The sequence below is a fragment of the Tamandua tetradactyla genome, chromosome 6, assembly GCF_023851605.1.
Source record: "Tamandua tetradactyla isolate mTamTet1 chromosome 6, mTamTet1.pri, whole genome shotgun sequence".
NCBI lineage: Eukaryota > Metazoa > Chordata > Mammalia > Pilosa > Myrmecophagidae > Tamandua > Tamandua tetradactyla.
In genome coordinates this window covers 170,908,809-170,936,150 of record NC_135332.1, presented here as the reverse complement: position 1 = coordinate 170,936,150, position 27,342 = coordinate 170,908,809, and the positions used below count along the sequence as shown (strand labels likewise).

At 39.6% G+C, this 27,342-nt stretch overlaps 1 protein-coding gene and 1 long non-coding RNA gene across 3 annotated transcripts in view; one reads left to right on the top strand and one right to left on the bottom strand.

Annotated features, from left to right (window-relative positions):
* The window catches only part of LRATD2 (LRAT domain containing 2), a 270,001-nt gene that overhangs the window by 62,820 nt on the left and 179,839 nt on the right, over nucleotides 1–27,342 (top strand). The gene's annotated exons all lie outside the window — the stretch shown is intronic.
* LOC143689044 (uncharacterized) lies at nucleotides 272–27,342 on the bottom strand. Of its 2 annotated transcripts, XR_013178490.1 has the most exons (4): nucleotides 27,235–27,342; nucleotides 25,500–25,687; nucleotides 1,974–2,018; nucleotides 272–616 (listed from the first exon to the last, which is right to left on the bottom strand). It is a non-coding gene; the product is annotated as an uncharacterized LOC143689044 (long non-coding RNA). The 2 variants fall into 2 exon arrangements; XR_013178489.1 differs by lacking the exon at nucleotides 1,974–2,018.

The window sequence follows — 27,342 nt, the reverse complement described above, 5'->3', positions numbered from 1 at the left end:
CCCCTTCAACTCTCTAACTTGTGTCAGGTGTCAACAATTCGAGGGAACCTTACCTGTCCCATTACTTTGGGTTCGATGGGCTTGCTTATATTCCTACACTCATCATATTATATTGAGTACCTATTGCATTTGACTGGACTGTTAAGCTTTTTATTAACAGGGTACCTGCATTATTGATTGTTGGGTTCCCTAGTAACCAGCATGGGTCTTGGCATATTGGCTACCTTCAATTAAAATTTGTTGAAAAGTGAATGAATGAATCAATGTGTGAATGAAATTATCCTTGAGTTGAGTTTTGAAAGAAGAGGAAAGGCCATCCATACACAAGGGCTGTATTAGCAAAGGCTTGGAGCTATGAAGCATTTGGGTGTCTTTGGCAGAACTGAGAGCATCTGGGCATGGTGGGGACATAAAACGCATGTCAGGAAGGAAGAGCAGCTTGAAGCCAAGGCCTCTTCTACTTCTAGAGTCAATACTTCCAAAACCTCCAGTCTTGAGCTTCATTGAAGCTTAAAGGAAACAAAACATTGGTTCAGCTCAAAGGATGATTTGTTGTTTTGGTTTGTTCCAGTTGAGTCACTTCAGATACTGCATTGATTTGATCACATTCTGAAATCTTCAACCAGGCATATTCATAGAAAAACAAAAACAAAATACTTTTGAGTCAAGTCATCATTTAGGAAAACAATCATACTTCCAGAAGCATGTAAAAATAGTTGCTATTTCTAAACTTGTCATCCATTATGCAAAACATTGTACCTGTTCTTTGGGGTTCAGAGTTATATTATCTTTTCCTTTCCTCATTTTTGGGGTTCCTAGAATGTGAACTTCATTCCCCTTGAAAGTATGAGGAAGACAATGTTTGCTTACCCTTCACTCTCCTTATTCACTCTCCTCTATGAAAGGATCATTTCCCAATAATTTGTCTGATTGATGGGTGCAAGAGTTTTGTTTCCATTAGTTTAGAGTTTTTTCAAATTAGCATCGTGACTGCTTAGGGTACTGGAATCAATAAAGGTTGAGAGCTTAATTAAAAAAATACAGAGAGAATTGTAAATATTATTTCTACAGACTTGTATTTTGGTTTTATGTGTGTGTGTGTATGAACACTGGGTCACCATGTAAAGCATATCTCTTATTGTGGGTCTTGGTTAAAATTTTTTAAACTGCTGCATTCGTTGGTATTTCTTGGCTGGGACAGAATGTAAAAGGCTCCTGCTTCTGCATGGTCTGCCCACCTTTGCTTTTTCAGGCTGCCTGGCTTGCTTAATTGGCGGGATGTCACCACTATTTGCTTCATTGTCAGTGTAGTAAGGACACCTCAATTTAAGCCCTCTTTTATAGACAGGACTGGAGGCCATGGTCTTCCTGGCCCTCTGCTAGGGTGACATAGAGACTGAGCTCCTCTGTGCTGCAGACTGAGGAGTGAGCAACTGAGTGGTTTGTGCACTGACAAAAGCACTCAGGCAGCCATGCGGACCAGACAGGGAAAGAAATGCAGCCCTTGCTCCATGTGCCGAGTGTGCACCTGGACAAGACACCTTTTTCTGTCACATGGGCTAGTGATGATCCTGCTGCTTTGCAGACTCCACCCAAGGCAGGGAGGTGGTCTAGATTTGGGGGTTGGGGAGTGAACAAAGGCACTTTTGCTCAGTAGGGCCAAATAACAGTTCTCCATACTAGCTTTACCCATGATGAAGTTAATATTTTCTTAATTGACACTGGCATCTATTCTCAATGGTTTCCAAACTAAGCAGATAAAGATAGATAAAATTATAACTTGAGAAACCACAACATCTATGTGAAGACTTAATAAATGGTTCGTTTCCCACCCACACCTTCCTCAGAAAGTTTTGTTATTAAGTCAAGGTGTGTCTTACAATTGGTGGTGTCCTACAATCAGAAACGTAAGACCTGAAAGGTGGGCTTGGTTCAGCGCCTCATACTACTGGAATGTTCCAGTTTGGTCTTACCTTTTCCTCCTCTTCTCAACTGGTGCCTCAACTCCGAGCTGGAACCTGTGTATGACAGATTTTGTTCTTTCCTATTTATTTCCCTATCCCCTTTAAACCCATTTCTTCCTCTTTCTCTCTTCCCCTCCCTCTGTTCCTTTTTCATTTCTCAGGTGTTTATTGAATATTAATTTTGGTTGATCCATGACCTTGTTCCACAAGCCTATCCATCTGAGGATCACTCTATTCCCTGGAACACAAGCACAACAACAGCAAAAAGCAAAATGCAAAGAAAAACTTTTAAGTGACTCTGGTCTTTTGATTCTTGTCCTTCTCTGTCTCACAGAAGGAATTTGTTATAGTTATGGAGAGGAGAAGAACTTAGAAGCAGAAACACATGAATTAAAGTCTATTTTCTACTGTTGTACATTGGTTTACCATTCTGAGACTCAGTTCTTTAATCTGTAAATTGGGAGTAAATTGAAAAGACTCCCTGGAGACAGATTTCTTTGTGCTCTTCAAAATGAAGCAACTAGTTTCCAAAAGAAGCTGCCAAAAGAAATTTGCCTGATCCTTTCACAACAAGTAGAGAGAGAGCGATATCTTGGAGCTGATCTTTAGTGCCTCTTCTAGGCAAACAGGTATACATCAGATGGCCCCAGGCAGAGAAAAATAAATTATGTTTCTATTTAAATCATCCCATTGGGACTGCTACCACCTACTCCTTGTGATACGCAGAGCTCTGGGGAGAGAATGAGTCAATTTGCTTATGAGGCCCAAGTGGTATTTGGAATAAGAAAGGGCTTTACCTTCTCCAAAGCTTCCAGGTTAGAAAGAGCTACATGGGGGCCAAGGGGACCATTACTGAGGATCTGAATTTTATGTGTAATGAGTGATATAAAGTTAGGTTAGTTTCCAAGAAGATAGGCAGAGTTGGGACCAATGGACTAACCCTTGCCCTGGGTCAAAGGTGAGAAGAGGCGTGAAGCTTGCTGGTTTGTGAGATCATGGATGCTGGAACCGTTCTTCCTGGGTCTGGCTTGTACCTGGGAATGGGCTATGTGAGAGCTGAAAGAAATAGTTTGAGCCTGAGGTTTGGGCCTATTGGATGTGGCATCTTTGTCACAGATTATAATACTAGGGAGTGGCCCAGCTCATACTTAAAGATGCATTGTTCTTGGGTAAAAACAGGTTGCTCTGGGAATCAGGGGCCTTGACCCACCTCTGCATTTTGACTTCACCTGACCCTACACCTTCTTCTACTTAGGCCTTCTCCTCCTTTTTCTCCCTTCTCCCACCATAGACATCATGCCCAGAAAAACATGGTGAAGTGTTGACTGTGGATTGCCGACTTCCCTCATTAGATTATAGTAACAATCATAGCTGCAACTACAATATTAATAGCTAACATATTAAGAAAACTTACTATGTGTCACTCATCGTTCAAAGTGCTTTATATGTATTAATCCACTTAATCCTCATGAAATCCCTTTGAGTTCAATTCTATTGACGTCCCTTTTTTTAGTTAGAGGAACTGAGATGAAAGGTATGGAGCTGGTCTCCCATGGGTCCAACACATTGTACAGACAATGAAGGGAAGTACAATCATCTAAGACCCAGTCGCCACCTTCCCCTCCGCAGCAGGAGCTCAGTGCCACCGTGGTATGATGGCAGGAGCACTGTAGGGGCACATTTAGTTTATTGTTTATGTTGACCAGCCAAGGTCAGCAGAAGGCACAGTGGTCTGCAGTACCCAAGATGTTCCTCTGTCCCTAACTCAATTCTTGCCCCTCCCCAAATTCTCTGCAGACCTTCTTCCCATGAGGGGCTCTTTCTAGGTCAAATTGCTTGTGTTTTTTTTTTTTTTTATCACTGTAGCAACCTGACCCTGAGGCAGGGGTTACAGAGGTAACCAGGAGTGGCTCCTACACAGTCAGTCTTTAGGGAGACTTAACTCTACTTACTCAGATTATGCATTCTTGGTTCACTCTATTCTTGGAATAGCAAGAATGCAAACATTTCTTATGCTCTGTAGGTTTTTCTCCCAGTTTTGTTATGTTTCTCACAATGTCTTGTGGGCCTTCAAACTTTTTCTCTCATTTACTGACGAGTCTCTTTTGCTTCTGTCTAGATGAATGTTCCTTATCCTTTAATAGATGCCTGATTTGAGCCAACTTGCTCTCAACACTGAGCACCTGGGCATACCTGAAAGTATGAAATGGGGGCGAGTTGGTACCATGGAAGGGCATTCACCAGACATTTGGAATCCCTCATATAGCAGGGTCCTCCAATCTGGATACTCTGAGAACTGACTGGGGAATATTGTAATTCAGATAGCAAAGAGGAACACTCCAATTATAAAGATAATAATCACCTTCCATTTCTCTTATGATTAAATGAGACAATGTTTTTTAATAATCTTGATATCTTCTATGGTCTATCATGTCATCCTATCCTTTTATATAAAATAAACTAACTCAAATCCCTATTTTCTACAACTGAGTGAAGTCTAACATTCTCCCTAAAATTTTTGACAAGTTTCCTGTCAATTCTCTGATTTTACCTCCTGACCTTCCATCATCTCTTAATTACATCATCTTCTTTATATTTCCTCAAGTACCCCATTATAACACTGTTGCTGCTTTAATTATTTATTTATTTAAAAAATTACTGGCCTGCAATTACCACAAAGAACAAAATCCATCCATTAAACTGAAGGTCAGACATCATTCCTCCTAAATTTCCTTGGTTATTCCCAAGTATGGAATATTTTACTTCTTCTTAAGTCCTAGCCTAGTACTACTTACTAGGATCTTGTTCCTCCCTACAGCAATTCTCTCCTATCTCCTTGTGCTGGTTTGAAACTGTATGTACCCCAGAAAAGCCATGTTCTTTTAATCCCAATCCAATTTTATGGGGGCAGATCTACTGTTTAAGGTGGGACCTTTTGATTAGATTGCTTCCATGGAGATGTGGCATACATAATTGTGGCTGTGACCTTTCAATTAGGTGATTTTCATGGAGTTGTATCCCCCTCCCATTCAAGGTGGGTCTTAATTAGTTTACTGGAGTCCTTAAAAGAGCTCATGTAGAGAGAAAGTGTTCAGAGCTGCAACAGAGAGTAGACACCTAGAAACAGATCCTCGACATGCTGAAGGAGCCATTTGAAACCAGAAACCCAGAGAGAAGGACAGCAGACATCACCATGTGAATTTCCAGCTGATAGAGGAATCTAGATGCTGCCCTTCCTCCAAGAAGGTATCCTCTCGTTGGTGCCTTAATTTGGGCATTTTCATGGCCTTAGAATTATACTTGTAACTTAATAAAGCCCCATTATAAAAGCCAATCCATTTCTGGTATTTTACATTCCAGCAGTATTAGCAAACTGAAACACTCTTCTTTCTTCCTAATTTCAAATATTTAACCTTTAATCTTCTGGGTTGGGGTTGAATGGAAATTCCCATTATTTTTTCAGAAGCATATTTCTTCCCCTTTGCCTCAACTTCCTCTTCCTAGATCAAGGGTGAGGCATGTCTTTCCTTACAAAGAAAGGGCATTTGAGTGTTTTCCTATATTAAGGATCCATTCATGTCATATATTCACTTATAGCAAAGTGGTGTCTTTATAACAAATTTTTTTTAATTTTTTAATTTTTTATTTTTTGGCATGAGCAGGCTCAAGGAATCAAATCTAGGTCTCCAGCATGAAAACAAATTTTTACTCCTTCCTGCCCCTTATTCTTAAATTCCAAGGTAGGTCTCTCCCTTTTAGCAGCATCTGCTAGTAGAAGGGGAAAAGAAGTGATGAAATCTAGTCTCTGTTGTCCAGAGCAAAACCTAAATGCCATGGGCTTTTAGATTTTTATGTCTTCCTGTTTCAGGTAAGGCACATAGCCAGTGATTGCAGTGAACCAATAAATATAAGTACTCCATGTGTCCCATTTACCCCTTCACTGCCCCCCAACCCCCAATAAAAACAACATGGGGGATGCACAGAAAGTTGGACGGCAGTGTTCTAAAGTGCTGTCCATTCTGACACAAAACTGGTGCACTCGTATGTATGGAGACAATTGTTCCAGAAGGTTTCAGGGGAAACTTGGACCCTTTTTGCAACTGCCCATGGTATTTAGCATCAAGTGACACTTACTACAAAAATCACCCCCATAGCCATTAGTGTCAGCATTTCTGTGACTCTTATGGTGGAGTAGTTTATGCTTCTTTCCAGCTCCTTTGCCTTCTAAATCTCCAGTGGATCCTCTCCATGTTTTTAAGACCATCATTTCACTGGGAGAGCCTAAATCATCTATCAACATCTCTCCCAGACTCAGCATGTTTTAAGGAGACCAGGAGCTGCATGCTCAGCCAAGGAAGGGGAAGAGGTGGGAGGCCAACTCTAATTTACCTTAGTGTAAAAGGGAAGTTTGGTTGGGATAGCTCTTTTTAAAGTTTAGTTTTTATTTTTATTAAGGGTATTCATGAACATGATTTCAAGAGTCAAATAGTTCTGCAAGTCTTATCAAACCAAACCAAATAAAGCTGTATTCCACTAAATAAAGCTGTATTCCACTCCTCCCATTTCCTAGTCCCACAGATACAACCACCTAAAATATTTTAGCCATTTAAAAAATGGTATTGTTTCTATTTGCTAATGCTGCCAGAACGCAATATATCAGAAATGGATTGGCTTTTACAAAGGGGATTTATTAGGTCACAAATTTACGGTTCTAAGGCCATGAAAATATCCCAATTAAGGCATCAATAAGACGATACCTCCACCCAGGAAGGGCTGATCACCTCCAGGCATGTGCCGTGGTAAGGCACATGATGACAGATGCTGGCCCATCTCTCCTGGGTTGGTTTCAAAATGGCTCTCTCGGCTCCTGTGGGTCCTTCCTTAGAATCTCCTTGGAAGTTCTCTCTCCAACAGTCTGCTCCTTGTGTCTGTTCTCCAAGCATCTGTGCTTTCTCTAAAATGCCTCCCTCTTAAAGGATTCAAATAAGTGTATTAAGACCCACCTTAAATGGGCAAGGTCATATTTCCATGGAAACAACCTAATCAAGAAGTCCACCCAATAATACGTCTGCTCCATAAGACTGGATTAAAAGAGCATGGCTTTTCTGGGGTTCATAACAATTTCAAACCAGCACAGGTATATACTTCCATATCCCTAAATACTACTTTTTGGTTTTTCAGTTTTAGAATTTGTATATTTGCTATTCATTATAGAATATGAGGGTTAAATTTGCTTTCTCTCCCCTTATGCAGCACCCACTACATACATTCACAATTTCTCCACCCTTGTTCTCCCACTAGGTTTTATTTAATTATGGTGAGATAAATATTCATTGTTTACATTATCCAAAAATATGTAAGTGTTGTTTACAGATAAACCCTGTCATATATTAGGATTACATTCTCTTTCTCACACAGTTTCTTGTATTCCCTGAAGCTAATAATTGTTTTCCTAGTTTATTTCCTTTGCTACACATCTCACTAAGGCATCCCCAAAGTCTCCACAATTGCCCAAACGTTCTCTCATCTTATTCTGACTCACCAGAGGTCCCCTCAATTTCATCCTCTTGGAGAAGTTCATCCCAGAGCCTTCTCTGCCTTTCCATCACCACCTTCCCTGGGCCCTTCTGCCCTCTGCTATTAGACCTTTGTCTCTTGCACCCCTTGAATCTCATCCTTATTTTATTACTTTCTTTTGGGGGAGCTCATCATTTAGCAAATTCCAGAGGAAAGGGTGCACACACATTAATATTTTTGAGTTGCTGTTTGTCTGAAAGCATCTTCATTCTACATTCACCCTTCATTTAGATTTATACAGAGTATAGAATACTGAGTCATTTATTTTCTCAGAACTTTGAAGGGATTCCTTTTAGCCTCTCCTGTCAAAGCTGTTGCCTGTTCCAAAGTCCTTTTGATTCTTGATGCTTTGCAGAAAAATTGCTCCCTGCCTTTCTCAGGAAATTTGTGGAATTTTTCTTTTTGTTCCCTTTTTCCTTTGATATAGGTTGGTTGAAACACCTTTTTATTAGTCCATTAGGTATGCGTTAATTAGGTGTCCATTTTACTCTGGAAAGTCATGTCATTTCTTTCAGGAAATTTATTGAATTATTTATTTGATATTCTTCCCTTCATTTTCCCTATTCTGTCTTTCTAAAGTTGCTATCATTTGGGTGTTGGGTCTCAGTATTCAAACCCTGAAGCCATTTTTTAAAAAAAAATATTTTTCTCAGTCATTTCTCTCTCTCTTTTCTTTTGCTCAATATAATTGGAGATTGTCTCAACTCTGTGTTCGAACTTTTTGGTTGAGGTGCTTGTTAGCCATTATTGGAATCATAATTTTAACTTTCAAGAGCTTTTTATGTTTCTCTGATATTTTTATACTTCCTTTTTTGATTCATAGGTGCAATATCTTATCTTGATAAGGATAATCTCTTGTGCTACCTCTTGCAATTTTTAAAATTCATTTTAGATTCTACTTTTCATGTTAAAAACTTCTCTAAGATGTCAAGTAATTCATGGGCATCTCCTGTTTAAGTGTGTACTCTACAAAGCTGGTTAGTAGCCTGAGTGCATACATTGGGCTTGCCTATTAGCTTCACATTCGTTGGCCATTTCATGGGAAACTGCTGATATTTTGTTTAGGTTGTTATTTCTTGGCACTGGTCACAGGTTCTTTTCCCTGGGAACAGGAGCTAAGAAAAAATTGGGTTGTGAGATATTTATCTGGGACCAACACTGTGAAGGTTGGAGGAGGAAGCGGGATTGAGTAAAGTAGAAGTCAAACCCTGATGCAGGCTGAGCCGGTGGGGAGCTCTTGGGCAAGTGTCCCCATCAGAGGGCCCCATGTTGGGCTGAAGTGGCAGGGCCCTATGCCCTCACCTCCATCATTCATTAGATGTGGGCCATCCCAGGAAATACCTGACCTCGGGCAAGGTGGCTCCCACCAAAATGAGCCCCAGGTTGTTCCCTGAAAGGGGATCTGGGTGGTGCATCTCCGTGCCTACCACAGGCCAACCAGAGTCTCCAAACAAGGCTTCTCCAATCTCCTGTCTTTCTGCAAGATGTAAGCTTGTTCTGAGAGCCAAGTGGAGCAATAGCAGGGAGGGGTGTCTCAAATCAGTCTGTAAACTTTCTCATGATAACACTGTTTGCAGTAGACACAAGCCCCATCAGTCTATGTGTCTAGTGCCCCCTAGTCCAAATACCCTTTGTTTTAACTCTCCCAAAGAATAAATCTCCAGGCTTTTATTCTGCAATGGGAAAGGGACTGACTCTTGTCTGTGATTCATAGTGAAAGAAATCTGAAGTTTAACTGATTCTTAAACCTTCTTTTAAAATAAACTCTTCTTGATAACCCCACAATCTTCCTCTTTCTGAAGGTACACAGTGCCACCAATTTGATTCTTTTTCCATTTTACTCTGGAAGCTCATGTCATCTCATCCCGGGAAAATTTATTGAATTATTTATTTGATATTATTCCATCCATTTTCCCTATTCCGTGGCATAAACCAGTGTGTACATTGATTTTCCCACTATAGACTTAGATTCAGGGTCCTTGCAATTACTATGTCAGTATCACTCATCCATCTTCTTTGCAGTTTCTAAGATTTTGCTACTGTTGTCTTTTCCTGTTCTCTTTGTCCTTGAGGCCTGTGCTTCAAATATTCCCTTTATGTTCTTTTTACTGGGCTTGGGTAGTTAGAGAGATAAATGAATATCATTGCCATCTTTAACTTGATTTTGTTTTTAAGGAACAGTGTATAATTTCTCTCTCCAACTAATTGTAGAAATTCCTTAGTGCAAATTAGAGAAGCAGCATGGTATTGTATAATCAAGAAGGGTTAAGATTTTTTTATCCGCTAAACAAATAGAATTTACCCATCTGAGTCTCACCTCAATTGAAAAAATGGGTATTAGAGTAGCTTCCTGAAGGATATATGAGATCAAGTATATAAATTACTTGGCTTGCAGTAAAAATATAATAAATCAGTTCTTAGTTCTCTTTGAGCACACAGATGAATGTCATTTATAATTAAAACACAAAGAGGTCAAACAAGACACTTGGAATTAGACTGTGGGTGGGCTTGCTTATTATCTCCATTCGTGGCTTAAGCCTCTTCTTTCTCAGGATAGAGCTAAATGGCAGCTCAGTCTGCCAGCAAGATCCTGCCACAAAAGATGGGGGAGCTCCAGTACCCCAGCTTCCCACTTTTGTTTTCCATTAAGGCCCTGGTTTCTTGGAATTTCCACTTTCCTTTCATTCCCATAATTTGTTTGTTTTTATTGTCATTCTTGGCCTAGGTATCAGGGTAATAAGAGACACAGCATGCCCATAAATCCACTGTTGTCACAGACCCTTGTAGCTTTGCTCCTGTGATTTAACAAGTGGCTATAAGAAGTAAAGAATACATTACAGTTGGTTGGCTAAGTGGTATGCATTGCTCATTTATGACTTCACATTTAAGTTTGAACCTGTGACATTCTTTGGGCTGTGCCTCACAAACTTTCTTGGGAAGATTTGCAAACTAGCCCTGGTGGACTTTTCCAGTCTCATTTTCACACACGGTTGATCCCCCAATACCTCATTTCACCCCCCTGTTCCCCTACAATGGGTGCACACACACAAAACCAACATATAACTTTGACACCAGAGTCCCAAAGTTCAGTCCCTAGACCACTAATGTTAGAAATATCTGGTTTGTGTATTAAATGTGGAGATTCCTGGAACTTAGTCTAAAAGAAGTAACTGGACATTTTGTGCCTTCCACTCCTTTGGCCTTTGGCCTCCTCTCTCACAATAATGTTTTCAAATGCATGCAGTTCAATACACAGGATCACACAGGCAAAAAACCAAGCAAGCAATGATACGGTTTTCTATCTATCCAACTATACATACATTTTCTGAGGTGGTAACATATTCTCCTTTATTAATACATGCAATAACAAGATTTAGCAGCAAGTTTAGTAAGTACTGATATTTTGGCATAAATGTTATTTCAGATATCTGTGATGTGTATTGGTGTACTAATACTTCCATACTTTATTGCCTGCATTCAAAATGCTAAATTTTAGTTTGAGGTTAATGAAAATAAAGATGTAAATTCACTCAAGTTCCAGGACCCTCTGAGTTCTAACTAGTTGCCCCAAATAAAAAGAAACTCTTCTGTAAACTTATAGAATTAGAATCTTGAGGGCAAAATCTAAGATTCTGCCTTTTAACAAGCTTCCAAAGTGTCAGAACCACTGACCCATACAACATTTCCTAAACAGGGCACTCTTTCAAGTCTCTGAACTTTTGTAAGGCCTGTCCCCAAGCTAGGATTGTCCTGAAAGGCTAGTGAACACTCTGCTAGCTCAATTCTTGCCAACCCTTCCCTGATAACTTTCCTTATCCCCTAACCCTACATGTTCAGTCAGATGTAGTTGCTCTCTCATTTGGGCTCTGTAGCACTTCTGGAATGTACTCCTTGCTGTGGGTAATATGTAAGTAAGCCTGGTTCTGCTCTTCCTCCACCCAATCATGAAAGAGAAGGGCGGAACAGTGTGTAAAATTGTCATCAGCAGGAAAACTACAAGGCGCATGTGAAATCCTTGGCAATCTATTTCACATTCCTATTGATATAAGTCAACCTATTGAGAATCCATAAAATGGTGAGGATTTAGGAGTGACCCTTTTTAGGTCATTTATCTCTGAGCTCCATTTCAGGAGTTTGGGGCTTTGCACTTAGGATTTAAAGTGCATTCCTTGGCCGCTTGCATCATCTTCAGAGTGTGATTCTTGGGTGTTCTTTGTTTGTCTTCTTTCTTCCCAAATTAACGTCCTCAGGCCTTTAACTCCATGGCTACTGGGATCCCACCCTTAAGGGAGGTCTTCTGCCCCTCCATTGTTAGATAGTCTCTTATCTGTTTGGTTCAGCAGCTGGTAAAACTCTAGAGAGCTTTGAGTTTGAAGGATGAAGAAGGGTAAGGAGAAGCAGGGGCTTCCCAGAGCTCTTGTCTCTAAGTGGACTATAAAAACGAAAAGAAGAAAGGAAGGGAGGGAAGGAGAAAGGGGAGGATGGAAGGAAAGGAGGAAGGAAGGGAAGGAGGAAGGAAGGGAAGGAGGGAGAAAGGAAAGAAGGAAAGAAGGAAGGAAGGAAGGAACAAATGAAGGAACAAATGAATGAAGGAATGAAGGAAGATCTTTATTTACTAACTCTTGCTGACATACTTTAGGTACTTCATTATGCGAATGATGCCTGTCTCTTTTTCTAGTTTTATACCTCATCAAAGTCACCAAATTCCAAGAAAGGAAGGAAATGGGAAGAAGGGTTGGAGAAGAAACCCCTACCCAATCACTGAGAGTTCTTTCTTCAATTATCTATCATGTTAGACTGAATTCTTCAGCAGCAGTATTCTGCTTCAAACAAGCAATATTTTTTCACCAGGCATTTTAACTACTTCAAGTTGCAATTTCCTCATTCAATTATAATAATGTCAATATTATAGGGTATTTAATTAAGACCATTTCACTCAGTATCACATACATAGGAAGTGCTCAGTAAAGGAGAGCTTTATTATGATTGTCTTGTAGTTCCAACACCCAGCAAGGTGCTGGCAACATAATAGTAAGCTTTTATGGACTTAAAGTTCAACAAAAAGATTAAAAAAATCTGAGAATCAGGAAATCTGAGTTCAAGACCTACTTCTGTCACTAACTTGCTTTGTGACTTTGGATGAGTCTCTTAATCTTTCTAATCAGGGACTTTGTCAGCTGAAAGATGGCATTGTTTAATTTCAAAAGCAGGGGTGTCCAAATTTCAGAATCAACTGGGGACTAAATAATCTTAATAGTAACAATGATAATAATAATATAGTAAAGCAATAATATTGTAGCTCTCCACCCTAGGACTTTCACAAGGAAATCTATAGTTTAAGTTTTAAGTGTGATTTTAATTATTAATCAGGTTGAGAACTACCACTTTAAGACCATTTTATTCTATCCCTCAAACATTATATTTTAGAGCAGTACAAGGAAGTATGCAAATGGCCTTGCAGGAAAATAGAACATGGGAACAGAACAATACACTTAATTTTTATTTCATAAGGACACCTTCCATTCTTTTGGGCCCTATCCCTCATTCCTTCAATAAATATTTGTTCCAAGCCTGTTATATGCCAGGAGCTGTGGCAGGGTCAAGCATCCCAGAGGGAACAGGACATAGTCCTTGTCCTTGGAAGAGCTCAGAAGCTAAAGAAGAAGGAAAGACAGAAAAAACCCTACAATCCCAACGCAATCATCCGTGTCAGAATAAGAGAGGGAAGACACTAATGGTACTCAGAGGGAAGAGCTCTTGAGTATTCAGGGGTGCCTTCCCGAAAGAAGCAGCTTCTAGCTGCCCTCTCTTTTTCTTTACCAAACACAAAAGAAGCCTTCCTTGAAATATCCCCTGAACTAAAGAAGCCTTCATAATAGCAAACACACTAAGATAAACCATGGCCTGTGGATTAATTAAACATCCAAAACTCCCCTCTGTGAAATAGCAAAATATAATTAAGGCTTCTATGCTATTAAATTAGAGAAAAGAACTGCTTTTTAAAGAAATCCCATAAATAGCTGCTGAATTGAATTTTTAAGCATCAACAAAGCACTCTCTGTGTACTTGAGCCAAACTGTATTTTGTCTTCCAGAGGAGTGGGGTTGGCGCCGGGGTTGCCAGCTCCATCACTGGGCAGCTTGGGGTGGGGGCTGGGGGTCTTTGCATGACTTAATCGTTAAAATTTCCCTAGCATGGACAGAAAAGTTATTATCTCACCCATGAAAAATACTTAAATGTCATTAAAAAGTTTCAACTCTCTCATAATTCTCCTTAATGGTGCAAAAATCAGCTCTGGTCTCCACTTCTGAGATTGCATTTTCAGAGAACCGTGTGCTGGAAGTCTCAAATTACCTAATTACCATATTTATTGCCAGATTCTGTTTTCTAATCCCTGATGACACTGTCAGATATATTTATGCGCGGTTCCTTTTCTTCTTTTGCCATGGGCAAATGCAACCTGAACGGGAGAGCCTTTTGGTTATGGACAATACAAGCCGGCCTGGGGCAAGAGTGGTGATGGAAGGTTCCCCCTGCCAGAACCAGCAGGGAAGGGGAACCATAGCGGCCTGCCAATGACAATTACAGACACTGGGGACAATTACAGAAATTGTAATTCCAATGGATACAAATCAGGCCACACAAATGATCTGACCTCTCCCCTACTCCCAGGACTGAGGCAGGAGCTTCCCTGAATTCTCCTCGAGATTTGGGGGGGAGAAGGGAGGGTCCTCCTTCTTCTTTATTCAGTTAAAGCTTAGCTACAAAAGAGAGTTTACCCTCCCAAGGAAGGAGATGGAAACCTACATAGTAATCATATTTAGGTGTCCTGTGGTTGTATCCACGGCAAAGAAGTCTTTAAAAGAACTGCTTTGGTTAATGGAGGCCAAATTTCAGTTTTCTACCCTCCAGTGGGCAGAGCAGTTTTGTCTCTGTTTTTTCAGGAGGTTGGACACCATTAAAGAAATGTCTCGCTTGAAGTTATTTCAAACATTTTCTATGTCACCTGAGTATCTGAAGAAAAAAAAAGAAGCCCTCTGGACTAAAATAAACATAATTAGACTTAGCTGTTTTCAAGACTATTTTCTTTTGTTTATCTCATTAGGTAGAAGTAAAAGAAAGCTCGTGCGCACACGTGCACACACACGTAACTGAGCAGAGTAAGAGAGGAAAATCAATTCTTGAAAATGCTTTCCCTTTTAATGATCAAACAATATCTGGATGGCATTATATTTACATACTGGTTATGGCTGGGCCATTTTAATATCTGCTTTTAAATTAAGATATTCTTAGCAACTTTTTTCTCTAAATTATTTTATATATTCATATATTCTTATTTCTCCTCTTCTAATGGCTGGAGGGTTTTAATAAAAAAGGAAAAGGTTTTCCTTTTTTTAAAAATGTGTCCTTTATTTTTATTGTATAGTGTAACTTATATACAAAGCAAAGAAATAAAAAAGCAATAGTTTTCAAAGCACTCTTCAGCAAGTAGTTACAGGACAGATCCCAGAGTTTGTCATGGGCTACCATACCATTTTCTCATATTTTTCCCTCTAGCTGCTCCAGATAAGAGGAGACTAGAGGGCTTAAATACTTTTTTATCATCACAATCGACTTTTTTTCCTTCTTTTTTCATGAACAATAACATATATACAAAAAAGCTATAAATTTCCAAACATACCACCACAATTAGTTGTAGAATATGTTTCAGACTTTGATATGGGTTGCAATTTCACACTTTCAGGTTTTTACTTCTAGCTGCTCTAAAATACTGGAGACTAAAAGAGATATCAATTTAATGATTCAGCATTCATATTCATTTGTTAAGTCCAATCTTCTATGTATAATTCCACCATCACCTTTGATCTTTCCATCCCTCTCTTTAAGGGTGTTTGGGCTATGGCCATTCTAACATTTTCACATTGGAAGGGTCTGTCACTAATATGGGGTAGGGGATGGAACTATCTGATGTTCTGCAGAGGCTGGGCTAGGTTTCAGACTGGACCAGGGATCCATCTAGAGGTTGTAGGTTTCTGGAAAGTTACTCTAGTGCCTGGAACCCTTGTGGAATCTTATAAATTGCCCTAGGTGTTCTTTAGGATTGGTTGGAATGGTCCTGGTTGGGGGTTGGCAGGTTATGATAGGTAGCAAGGGCTACCTGAAGCTTGCATAAGAGCAACCTCCAGAGTAGCCTCTTGACTGTATTTGAACTCTGCCACTGATACTTTATTAATTGCACTTGTTTCCCGCATTTGGTCAAGATGTAATTGTTGACCCCATGGTACCAGGTCTGGATTCATCCCTGGGAGTCCTCTCTCACATTGCCAGGGAGACTTTCATCCCTGGATGTCACGTCCCATGTAGTGGGGAGGGCAATGATTTCACTTGCAGAGTTGGGCTTAGAGAGAGTGAGGCCATATCTGAGCAAAAACAGAGGTCCTCCAGAAGTAACCTTAGACATACCTATAGGTAGTCTCAGCTTCTATGCTACCTACATAAGCTTCACAAGAGTAAGCCTCATGATTGAGGGCATGGCCTATTGATTTGGGTGTCTCTAAAGTTTGACACAGTATCAGAGGATTCCCTGATGGTAAGGTTTGATAGCTTCATAGTCTTTCTCCCATCCCTCAGGGGACTTTGCCAATACTTTTTGATTATCTGCTTATATACTCTAGGATGTTTCCAGACATTACAATAATTTATACAGGATTAAAGGACCTCTTTCTCATTCTGTGCTCTCTGTTTCAGTTGTTCAAATGAGCTATACAGGTAGGTTGAATTAGAATATCCACTACAGAAAATTTCAGTTCCAGATCAAATAAACCCTTCTTCCATTAGTCTCAAAGAATATGTGTGGCTCTAAAATAGAGACACTGTCTTCCTTACCCATATGTTCTGAATTGCTTTAACCCCAACCAATCGGCTTTGTTCTTATCTCTATCAGGTTTATATGTAAAACAGCCTCTCAAAATCCAGAAATAATAATCACCATTCCGGACTTATTGTATCTGCTCTAAAAGCTTACAATCTAGGCCTCTGTTTTCTTATAAGCATTTCCTAAAGGTAACCATATCATTGTTGTTTTTTGTTTCTGGCTTATTTTGTCGCACCAAATGTCCCACATGTTCATTCACATTGTTGTATGCCTCACATTGTTCCTTTTTTGTAGCAGCACAACCTTCGTTCATACATATGCACCATTGTTCACCATACTACTCCATCAGTGCATCCTTCAGTCACCTGCATTCATCGGGCATCGTGTAGAGGGCCCAAAGTCCACAGTCCATCAACATTCTTCATTTTAGATAATTCCATTGTTCCCAAGAGACAGAAAACCAGTAAATATACCCTAGCCAAGTAGGAAATCTAAACTTCCTCTTAACTCTTGTCCCTCACCCCATTATTTACCTCTTCTGTTGCTGTGGTAGCGCTGATGGTTTCCTTGTAAACATAGCTCATAGCATGCAATAGCAATTTTCCCCTGTACTCTGGACTTAAACACTCTTTATACAATAATCATATCTTTGAAGCAATTCTTAAAATAACTCATTCATATTTCCAGTATTAGTGGGACATGCAGGTCTATACAACCCCTTTCAATCTTGTTCATCTTCAATATGGTAATATTACTTCTAGACCCACTAGAGAATCCTTCACTCCTATCTATTACCTTACATTGGATTTCACCTCATTAGCTAATGGTTCACCCATCTCTAGCTTCTATGTATCTCTATGTCCCCTGTATTCTGTATTATAAGTCACTGATTATATCTTTATGCTGGTCATAAAAGTGGAATCATATGGTATCTATCCTTTTGTGTCTAGCTAATTTTGCTCAGCATTATGTCCTCAAGCTTCATCCATCTTGTTATATGCTTCAGGATGTCATTTTGTCTTACTGCTGCATAATATTCCATCGTATGCATATAACACATTTTGTTGATCCACTCGTCAAAAATTTGGTTTGTTTCCATCTTTTGGTGATTGTGAATAAGCTGCTATGAACATTGGTTTGCAAATGTCTGTTTGTGTCATTGCTTTCAGTTCTTCTGGATATATACCAAGTAGTGCTATTGCTGGGTCATAGGGCAGCTCAATATTTAGTTTCCTAAGGAACCACCAAACAGTCTTCCATAGTGGCTGCATTGTGCATTCCCACCAGCAGTGCATAAGTGTCCCAGTTTCTCCACATTCAACATTTGTAGTTTCCTGATTGTTTAATAGCAGCCATTTTTATAGGTGTAAGGTGGTATCTCATTGTAGTTTTGATCTGCATTTCCCTTATAGCCAGTGAAAATGAGCATCTCTTCAGGTGCTTTTGAGCCATCTGTATTTGCTCTTCAGAAAAATGCTTATTCATATTTTTAGCCTATTTTATAAATGGATTGTTTGTTCTTTTGTTGTTGAGTTGTATGATTTCTTTGTACATACAAGAAGTCAAACCTTTGTCTGATATGTGATTTCCAAATATTTTCTCCTATTGAGTTGGCTGCCACTTCACCTTTTTGACAAAGTCTTTTGAGGTGCAGAAGCATTTTATTTTGAGGAGTTCCCATTTATCTATTTTTCTTTTGTTGCTCGTGCTTTGGGTGTAAAGTTTAGGAAGCTACCTCCTATTACTAGACCTTGAAGATGTTTCTCTACATTTTCTTCTAGAAGCTTAATGGTGCTAGTTCTTATATTTAGGAATTTGATCCACTTTGACTTAATTTTTGTGTAGGGTGTAAGGTAGGGTCCTCTTTCATTCTCTTGGCTATTGATATCCAGTTCTTCCATGCCTAATTATTGAAAAGACTATTTTGTCCCAGTTCAGAGGATTTGGGGGCATTGTCAAAGTTCAGTTGACCATAGATTTGTTGGTCTTTTTCTGCACTCTCAATTCAATTCCATTAGTCAATGCTTCTATCTTGTGCCAGTACCATGCTGTTTTGACCACTGTGGTTTTATAATAGGTTTTAAAGCAAGGAGTGTTAATCTTCCCACTTTGTTCTTCTTTTTTAGGATGCTTTTAGCTATTCGGGGTCTCTTTTGCTTCCAGATGAATTTGGTAGTTAGCTTTTCCAAATCTTCTAAGTAGGTTGTTGGAATTTTTATTGTTACTGTGGTGAATCTGTAGATCAATTTGGGGAGAATTGAAATCTTAACTGTATTTAGCCTTTTTATTCATGAGCAGGGAATGTCTTTCCATCTATTTAAATCTCCTTTCATTTCTTTTAGCAATGTTATGTAGTTTTCTGTGTACAAGTCCTTTACATCCCTAGTTAAATTCATTCCTAAGTATTTGATCCTGTTAGTTGCTATTTTGAATGGATTGTTTTCCTTAACTGACTTCTCAGCTGGCTCATTGCTTGTGTATAGAAATGTTACTAATTTTTGCATGTTAATTTTATATCCCACCACCTTCCTGAATTTGTTTATTAGCTCAAGTAACTTTGCTTTAGATTTCCCAGGATCTTCCAAGTATAGTATCATATCATCTGCAAATAATGAGAATTTTACTTCTTCCTTTCCAGCTTGGATGCCTTTTATTTCTTTGTCCTGCCTGAATGCTCTAGGTAGAACTTCTAGTACAATGTTGAAAATTAGTGGTGACAGTGGGCATCCTTGTCTTTTACCTGATTTTAGGGGGAAGGCTTTCAGTCTCTCTTCATTGGGTGTAATGCTAGCTATCAGTTTTTTATATATTCCCTTTATCATATTGAAGTAGTTACCTTTGATTCTTATCTTTGGAGAGTTTTTATCAGAAAAGGATGCTGAATTTTGCTGAATGCTTTTTCAGCATCAATCGAGATGATCATGTGATTTTTCCCTTTTGATTTGTTAATGTGCTGTATTACATTAATTGATATTCTTGCATTGAACCATCCTTGCATTCCTGGTATAAATCTCACTTGGTCATGGTGTATAATTCTTTTAATGTATTAATGGATTTGATTTGCTAATTTTTTTTGAGAATTTTTGCATCTATGTTCATTAAGGATATTGGCTTGAGTTTTCCTTTTTTATAGCGTCTTTACCTGGTTTCAGTATTAAAATGGTATTAGCTTCATAAAATGAGTTCAGTAGAGCTCCTTTTTCCTCAGTTTTTTTTGAAAAGTTTGGGCAGGATTGGTAGTAGTTCTTTCTGGAATGTTTGATAAAATTCCCCAGTGAAGCCATCTGGTTCTGGGCTTTTCTTTGTAGGAAGATTTTTTATGACTGATTGAGTCTCTTTACTTGTGATTGGCTTAGTGAGGTCTTCTGTTTTTTTCTGAGTCATTGTAGCTTGTTTGTGTGTCTCCAAGAATTTGTCCATTTCATCTAAGCTGTCTAGTTTATTGATATATAGTCGTTAATAGCATCCTCTTATGATTTCTTTTATTTCTTCAGGGTCTGTGTTAAAGCACCCCTTCTCATTTCTGATTTTTTTATGTGTGCATCCTCTCTCTTTTTTTCTTTGTCAGTTTTGCTAGTGGCCCATCAACTTTATTGATTTTCTCAAAGAACCAACTTTTGGTTTTATTGATTCTTTCTTTTGTTTTCCCATTCCTTTATCTCTTTGTTATTTCTCTTTAATCTCTGTTATTTCTCTTCTCCTTTTTGCTCTGGGGTTAGTTTGCTGTTCTTTCTGAAGTTCCTCCAGGTTTGCTGTTAAGTTCTCAATTTTTGCTCTTTCTTGTTTTTTAATATAGGCATTTAAGGCAATAAATTTCCCTCTAAGCACAGCCTTTGCCACATCCCATAAGTTCTGATAAGTTGTACTCTCATTTTCATTCATCTCCAGATAGCTGCCGATTTCTCTAGCAATTTCTTCTTTGACCCACTGGTTGTTTACGAGTGTGTTATTTAATCTCTATATATTTGTGAATATTCTCATTCTTTGGTGGTTATTGAGATCTAGCTTCATCCCATTGTGATCAGAGAAAGTGCTTTGAATAATTCCAATATTTTTTAAATTTTAAAGACCTGTTTTGTGCCCCAGCATATTATCTATCCCGGAGAATGTTCCATGAGCTCTAGGGAAGAATGTATAACCTTGTGCTTTGGGATGCAGTGATGTATACATGTCTATTCAGTCTAATTCATTTATCAAGTTATTCAACTTCTCTATTTCCTTGTTGATCTTCTGTCTGGTTGTTCTATCTATAGAGGAGAGTGGTGTATTGAAGTTTCCTATTATTATTGTTGAAAATCTTTTACTCCCTTCAATTTTACCAATGTCTATCTCATGTACTTTGGAGTTCCTTGATTGGGAGCATAATCATTTATGATTGTTTTATCTTCTTGGTGAATTGACCCTTTAATTAGTGTATAGTGTCCTTTGTCTCTTATGATGTCTTTACATTTAAAGTCTATATTGTCTGATATTAGTATAGTTACTCCTGCTTTCTTTTGTTTACAACTTGTATGGAAGATCTTTTTCCATCCTTTCACTTTCAATCTATTTTGTATCCAAAATGAGTCTCTTGTAAGCCGCATATAGCTGGATTACATTTCTTAATCCATTCCGCCAATCTGTATCTTTTAATTGGTAAATTTAGTCCATTAACATTCAAAGTTATTACTGAGAAGGTAATTCCACCATCTTATCTTTTTTATTTTATTTGTCAGATCTGTGTATTCTTTTCCGTCTTTCTCTTTATATTCTTTAAAGTACACTTAGTGGTATTCTTCAATTCTGCAATTCTGTGCTCTCCTCCAGACCTCTCTCTCCTGTCTTTTTTTTTCTTCTTCTTCTTCTTTTCTTTCATCTGGCAGAATTTCTTTTAACATATAAGGCCAGACTCTTGTTGACAAATTCTTTCAGGACTACTTTGTCTGTGAAAGCTTTAATCTCTCCCTCAATTTTAAAGGGCAATTTGGCTGGGTACAGAATTCTTGGCTGGACATCTTTCTCTTTCAGGATCTTAAATATATCATACCACTCACTGCCTTCTTGTCACCACAGTACTAGCTGAGTAGTCTGAACTCAGTCTTATTTGATTTCCTTTGTATGTAGTAGATTTTCTCTTGCCAGATTTTAGGATTTTCTGCTTCTCATCAACATTTGACAGACTGTTCAGTATGTGCCTTGGGGAAGGCCTATCTGGATATATTCTGTTTGGAGTTCTTTGGGTTTCTTTGAGTTGTATATTTATGTCCTTTATGAGGGTTGGGAAGTTTTCCCCCATTATATCCTCAACTACTCTTCTTAGCCCTTTACTCCTCTCTTCTCCTTCTGGGACACCAATGATTCTCATATTTATGCACTTTGCTTTGTCTATCATTTCCCTGAGTTCCCATTCAATTTTTTACATCTTTTTTGCCATTTGCTGTTTTGAGTCTTCGAAGTCAATTATCCTGTCCTCTATACCACTTATTCTTTCTTCTGTCTCTTTAAATCTGGTGTTGTGTGCCTCTAGTGTGTTTTTTATTTGGTCAACAGGGTCTTTAATCGCCATGATTTCTGCTATTTTTCTATTTATTCTTTCAAATTCCTCTTTGTTCTCTTCTACTGTCTTCTTGATCTCCTTTAGGTCATTTGCTATCCCACTTATTTTATTAAGTAGAGTTGTATGAATATCTTTGATTTCTTGTTCCAATATCTGTGTCTCCTCAGATGTTTTAATTTGGTCATTAGGTAGGGCTATATCTGTCTGCATTGTGATATGCTTAGTGATCTTCTGCTGTCTTTGTTGCATGTCGATATCTTGATTGATTTACTTTGGGAGTTGATTTCTTTCAGTAGTCTGACTTGTGTTTGTGGGATGGTTGTATAGCAGGGAGCAGGGCATGGGGTGGAACACTCAGCACAGTGATTTGTTTCAGGGCAGGTATGGGCACAGGTTGGGAACGTTACGCTGGTGGTTGTGAACGTGAGTGTCCAGCAGCCAGGGAGGATGTACTGGTGCACTGGTCTGGTGGGCTTAACCCTGGTGTGCACTGATCTAGGGCATGGGGCCCTTTGTGAGCATGCACAGAGCTATAGCAGCAGGTCGGCATTAGGCCTTCATGGATTGGAGACAGATGTGACCCGGCTGCACAGGTCAGCACTTTCTCAGAGCAGAGAGACTGAAGGTTGTTCACATGTGCAGTTCTAGGACTGCTGTACCATGCAGTTCCCAGAGCTGAATGATGTGACTGGGGGCCGTGTGCCTGTGTGGGCCTGGGAGTGCCATAAATGGATGCACAGAGTTCAGGGAGGGTGGGGTGAGGCTGTGTGACAGTATGGGCAGGAAGTAGGGGCAGGGTAGGGGTTATCTAGGTATCAAGGTTAGTACTCACAGCCTTTATGTGCAGGTACCAGCCTGCAGGAAACAGGGAGGGGAAGATAGTGCTTGGGAGGGGTGTAGGAGAGGTGGGTTAGGCTGCACTTGGGGTAGGGGTGGGGGGCAAGTACGTGCACTGGGGGCTGGTGGGGTGGGAGCGCAGGGAATGGGAGCAGGTGAGGGGGTTCAAGTGCATGGGATGTGGGGAGAGTCACAGGTCATGGGGCTGCACCAGTGAGGGTAGTGCGCCCAAGGAACATGGCCTTCCTTACTTCCTGGTCCCAGGCTCCCATCCGTGCACTCCCACAGGCTCTGCAGCTCCACGCCTCCACACCAGGCTCCAGCTTTCTGCCTCTCAGTTCCTCGGCCTCTGCAGCCAGGGCTGCCGCATATGGTACAGAAGGCTCTTCCAGGTCAGCTGCACTCCTGAATTGCTGTCTCAGTCACCCTCCTGTCCCTTCTCTAACTTTTCTGTGGAGCAGGGCTAATCTCAAGCTGCTTTAGTTGACCATCTTCCCGGAAGTCCCCTAATATGTCTCTTTAAATTAAGATATTCGTAGTATCTTTCTCTCTAAATTCGTGCAATATTTTCCTGTATTTCTTCTTTTCACCCTTATAAGTTGAAGACTATCTTCTTCTATTTGTACCCTTTGTTTTTTCCAAGAAACCCAGTTGTCATGTTCCCCAGTAGGGTAGCATTTAACCATGCATGGCAAAGGAGGCTGTTTGCTTACAACATACAAATAGAGATTTGCTCCCTAAAATAACACTGCAATAACCTGATAAAATAACATGCCTAATAGGCAGAAACACAGAAAAAATTGAGCCTGGGGCTTCTTTGATGTGTCGTCACAACAGTAAACCAACATACAAATGCAAATGATGTCATAAACCATAGATTCTAAACTGAAGCTTTTATGATTAGCAAACGAAGAAAGGAAGGAAAGTTAACATTTACCCAGCATATATAAAGGCCAGGCACTGGCCTCGGTGCTTTCACAAAAGTTTTCTTGTTAATTCCCCACTATTATCCCAATTACATATTCATTCATTTACTGGCTAATTTCTTATTCACACACACACACACACACACACACACACACACACACACACAGACAAACTTGGCCACTTATTTACTGAATGTCCATAGCCAAATAAAACCAGGCATTCTGCTAGGCTCTGGTGTGCAAGATAAGTTGAGGTGCTTACAGTTTATGTGATGGGTGATGATGAGAGTGGAAGATAGCAAACAGATAAATCTTGAAATGACAAGTACCACCAAAGAGATATGAATAAATTCTTGATGAAGCTGAGAGTCATTGAGACATCAAGAAACTTTCTCCCTAGATTTCTAGGGATTCTTTCCCTAGAAAGAATCTACAGAGGAAAGGGCCTTTGGCTAAGAATTTAATTGAATCCTTGCTAGGGCTCCAATCTCACTGATTTTCCTCCAGTAATGAAAGAAGCAGTCTTTGCTATGGGGCTTTTTTCCTTTTCTCTGCAAGCTCCGAGGGTCCCAATTTGGAAGGAGGGGAGGTTGAATATGGGGACTAAACTTTGCTCTGGAGAATACTGTGATTTACATGCACTGTGGGTAGAGGAGAACTTTTCAAATTGTGAAGCACTTCCAAAAATAGCTTCTTCCTACTTATGATTTAAACTATCCTTTCACCAAATTAGTCCTTGAGAAGTTGCATATTGAGTGTGTTTTGCCCAGTGGATGTGGCTGAATTCCTGCAAGTGGGAGGCTGTAAAGAGAATAAGATGTGGAGGGCCTAAGAGGGCTGGGACAATGCTGTAATGCATCAGTCACAGTCAATGCAGGGCATACAGTGACCTGTACAGGAGTGGGGTTTTAACCCAGGTGTCTGACTCCTGAGGTCTGCTTGTGAGTCCAGGTGTTTTCTCCTGCTTATAGACTCCTTAGACTCAGCTATCACATTTTTAAAGGAGACCCAAACTGCAGATATTAGTCTGGTAGCATAGACAGATAGAGTGATAGTACACCTGGAATTACCCAAATTGTGAGATTTGAGTGCACAGTCCCCAAGACTGCCCTCACTTCTGATGCCAACTGCAAGTTTGGAAGCTTCCCCAAACCACCTTCAGTTTGGATAATTCATTAGAGACACTCACAGAATGTCCTGAAAGCTGTTATACTTGCAGTTAGGGTTTATTTCAGGGAAAGGATCCAGAGCAAAATCAGTCAAAGGAGGAGGCACATGTGAGTCTAGAAAGTATTCAAGCATGATGCTTCTGTTGTCCTTAGAATGTATGACCTCATTGGTCTCAATAGATGACAATTGCATGGAACACTGGCAACCAGAGAGGCTAATCCCAGTTTCAACGTTCCGAGATTATGTCAGGATTTCATTACACAAGCATGGTTGATGAATTGATCAGTCTCTAGGTCAATTGACACTGAGGGACCCAGAGCCCCATCACCCCCAACCTAAATTACAAGGTTGATTTTTCTCCATGACTCATCCCTGCTCCAAGACTTTTGGGTGTGGCAAACCCTACTCTAAGATCTGTATGGCTAACCTTTCCCCTAAACAAAAACTCTCCTCTCAAGTATGACATTAATTCCCTCCCAGAAGCCAAGGGTAAAGGCCAGATCTCTCTTTTGATAAGGCCAAATTCTTTACTGCATACTACCCCAAGGGTCCACAGTTACATCTTTTGATCAGTAGGTCAGGGATCCAAGATGGGATGTCGGGAACAGACTCACCATGGCTAGGGCTGCCTTGCATAATGGGGTAACGAAGGGCAAGTGGAGCCGAGTATAGACAAAAATCCAGTCTGTACTCCATTTGCCTGGCTGTGCATACTGGTGTGGGACCGTGTCGACTTGTAAAAAGGAGTCATCTTCTTATTCCCTCAGAGCTGCCATTTGGGTTAGCTGTGTCTTGCATACATCTAAATAATGGTTATAAAAACTAAGCAATAATATAGAAAAATGCTTTCACTAAATTAAGTGAAAATTGCAGCATGAGAAATTATTTGGACACTATGAATACAACTATATGATGATTACAACACCATAAAATAGAATATGCTTAGGGAAAATAAGACCTGAGGTGAGATATTGACTCTTTTCCCCCTTTATTTCCTTCTTTTCCAATTTTTTTATAATATGGTTATATTGCATTTATAATGAAAATAAATATTTAAAACAAAATAACATAAGGCTGTCATTGTGTATTTAGCTTTTGCAAAGTCAAATTAAACTATGTGTGTATAGAATGTAAATGCTGGAGGAGGAATAAAGAGGGTTATTGAATAATCCCAAATGGAAGTAGCAAGAAGTAACTAAACTGGAAATGGGAAAGATGAAGAAAGACTGCTTCATGTTCAAAGAGATTAGATAAGTATTTTTTTTCCCTCACCGCTGATTTTTTTCCTCCTCCATCACACATTTATTTCAACAACTGAAGATTTATTTGGTGTAATAATGACTCATTCAATATGAAAATACTTTCTCTCTGAGGGTTGAACCTTATAGACACCACATGTGCACACGCTGAAGTAGATTAACATCTAGCTGAGAATCCCCACATGCAGCTTCCCTGTTATGAGAATTCCAAACTGAGGAGCCTGAAAAAGGGGTTTTGCAGCTTTGCTGTTATCAGCCTTCCCCTGGTGAAACCACATTCTCGAGCATAACTGCTTTGAGAGATTTGGGAGCTTCAGAACTGAGCTTCAGAAGAATTGTTCTGATAATAGGGATGACGATGCAAATAGTGATAACTAACACTTACTGAGCATGCATTATGTGCCAGGCACATGACTGCTTAGAGAGCAGATGCCATAATTCCCCCATCTAATACATGAGCAAACATATGAGGGTCCTTAACTCTCCCACAGTCACCCGTTCAAGTGTGTCTGATTCTAAGACCTGAGCTTTGAACCACATTAAAATCTTTGTCAATAAAAAGGGAGCAGCAAATTTTCCCTTCAAAAGGCCAGAGAGTAAGTATCTCAGGCTTTCCAGGTTGAGACAAATTGTGGATAGTGTATAGGTACTTATTTAGTGATAGAAATAAAAAGTTCTACAATTTTTTTAGTGACTAAGTTCAAAACATTGTTATGGATTCTGAAATTTCATATACTTTTCATGTGTCACACAATATAATTATTCTCAATTTATTTCTATAAAATGGAAAAAAAAACATTCCTAGCTTGTGGCCATACAGAAAAAGGCAGTGGGGAAATTTGGAACCCCACAGAGTAATTTGTGGACCACCGTTGTGGTCGAGGATGTGACAGAACCAGGATGTAATGGGACCAGGATGTGTTGCCTTTGGGTAGACATATGTGGATGGGTGTGGCTAGGATGTTTAACCTACGAGTAAGGTGAACCGGTAGCCTGGCACTGCAGGTAAGCAAAGGCAAAGACGCTGGAGGCAGAGACCCAAGAAGGAAAACTCAGCTTACATTCCTATTCAGCCAGAAGTCCTACTTGCCTTAAAGGGGTCAAGATCCCATTTTGAATTTAGTATTGTAGAAATTCTTAAGAGGGAGTGAACAGAATACTTGAAATTGGAATTCTTCTAGAAAATCCAGCTTATATT